Genomic DNA, 2,500 nt, shown 5'->3' with positions numbered 1-2,500 from the left:
ATAATATAATAATTATAATAACAATAATAATATGATAATTATAATAATAATAATAATAATATGATTAATTACAATGATACTAGTGATGTCACAGCTACTAACCATATCATTAGTATCATTAACCATAATAATGATAATTATCATTATACTACCCTAAAGTATCAGCAAATACTTGAAAAAGAAAAAAATGGAAGTAAAGATTTTTCACACTTTAGTATTGTTTTATTCCAAATAATAGTGCTTCAATACAAACTTTTACTTCATTCTATGCAAACTAGAATATTATTAAAGTTATTGCAATGTTATTACTGGATTATGGGAATTGGGTAGATTTTGCAGTTTTTGGTTTTGTCACATGAAACAGTGAAAAGTCATTAGAACGAGAAACTGCAGTATCTGTAGACCACAATATATTTTAACATGAAATAAAAGCAGTTCCGGTGTCACGATTTAATTTGATTAAGCTGTGAAACGGATTATTGATGAATGGAAATCAACTGGTTTAGATCGACATCATTTCCTTCGGCCAAATTCATCTAGAATGGGCGTCGGTTCTTCAGCATCAGAGGACTAAGCTTTTCATCATTATCTCTCTCTTTTTCTTTCTCTCTCTCTCTGTCTCTCTCTCTCTCTCTCTATCTATCTATCTATCTATCTATTTATCTATCTATCTCTCTCTCTCTTTTTCTTTCTCTTTCTCTCTCTCTCTCTCTCTCTCGCTCATTCACTCACTCAATTCTCTCTCTCTATCTATCTATCTCTCTCTCTGTCTCTCTGTCTCTCTCTCTCTCTCTCTCTCTCTCTCTCTCTCTCTCTCTCTCTCTCTCTCTCTCTCTCTCTCTCTCTTTCTCTTTCTCTCTCTATCTCTCTCTCTCTCTCTCTCTCTCTCTCTCTCTCTCTCTCGCTCATTCACTCACTCAATTCTCTCTCTCTCTCTCTCTTTCTTGCATTCTCTCTATCTATTTATCTATCTATCTATATGTCTATCTCCTCTCTCTCTCTCTCTCTCTCTCTCTCTCTCTCTCTCTCTCTCTCTCTCTCTCTCTCTCTCTCCCTCTCTCTTATTTTCTCAGGTTGGTATTTTCTCTATTTTTTTCATAATCTTTTAAATAAACTCTCTCTCTCTCTCTCTCTCTCTCTCTCTCTCTCTCTCTCTCTCTCTCTCTCTCTCTCTCTCTCTCTCTCTCTCTCTCTCTCTTCTTGTCAGCCGGAATCCCCCATCGGCTCCTTCGAGAGTTGACCAAGCATTTCCAGTTTGATGTTCTTTAATAGGAATTGAATGTCACCGAAATCCTCTTCATGATGAGTGGTTTTCAAATGGAGGATATAAGATGGGATTGATAATAAGGATCATAGATGGCATTAATGACATTCTCAATCTTGATGGATCATGTGGTGATAAAAGTAATTAGATGATAGGATGATGATATATAAGCTTTTCTATATTTATAATTTAATGGAAATAGTACCGTAGGTGTGCTATAAATAATACATCGTTTTGTTGGTTAACATTTTTTTTCGGGATAATCTTATTGCTACGCTTCGTTTGCACATATCGTTGTATTCCTTAAATATTCAGGTTTTAAATCTGCCGTTGTCGACATCCAGGGAAAGTTGTATGGACCAGTGAGCTATCTTAAGGAATCGATTATTTATACAACTTTTCCACGTATATATATACATATATATATATATATATATATATATATATATATATATATATATATATATATATATATATATATACATATATATACATATATATACATATATATATATATATATATATATATATATATATATATATATATATATACATACATACATATATATATATATATATATATATATATATATATATATATATATATATATGTGTGTGTGTGTGTGTGTGTGTGTGTGTGTGTGTGTGTGTGTGTGTGTGTGTGTGTATGCATATATATATATATATATATATATATATATATATATATATATATATATATATATATATATATATATATATATATATATATATATATATGTATGTATATGTATGTATGTATATTTATATATATATATATATATATATATATATATATATATATATATATATATATATATATACATATATATATATATATATATATATATATATATATATATATATATATATATATATATATATGTATGTATGTATGTATGTATGTATATATATATATGTATGTATGTATGTATATATATATACATATCTATATATATATATATATATATATATATATATATATATATATTTATATGAAACATTCAAAAGGAAATTAAAGGAACATCTATTAAAGCACCAATGTCATCAGGTTTCTAAATATAAGATTAGACAAGATTTACATGAACAACCATTGATACTATATTTAACTGATATTTATTTGTACTGTAATATCACTATGTATATAATAAGAATAACCATTGTAACAAATTATATAAAGTATATTATACATATATATATATATATATATATATATAT

The 2,500-nt window shown here is 27.4% G+C and overlaps 1 protein-coding gene across 1 annotated transcript in view; it reads right to left on the bottom strand.

Moving 5' to 3' along the window:
• Positions 1 to 2,500, bottom strand: part of LOC138866314 (uncharacterized) — a 12,489-nt gene that overhangs the window by 258 nt on the left and 9,731 nt on the right. The window lies entirely within an intron of this gene.

This window comes from Penaeus vannamei, chromosome 25 (assembly GCF_042767895.1).
Source record: "Penaeus vannamei isolate JL-2024 chromosome 25, ASM4276789v1, whole genome shotgun sequence".
NCBI classification, from domain to species: Eukaryota; Metazoa; Arthropoda; class Malacostraca; order Decapoda; family Penaeidae; genus Penaeus; species Penaeus vannamei.
The sequence above is the reverse complement of the archived record's forward strand: the minus strand, read 5'-3'. Positions and strand labels throughout refer to the sequence as shown.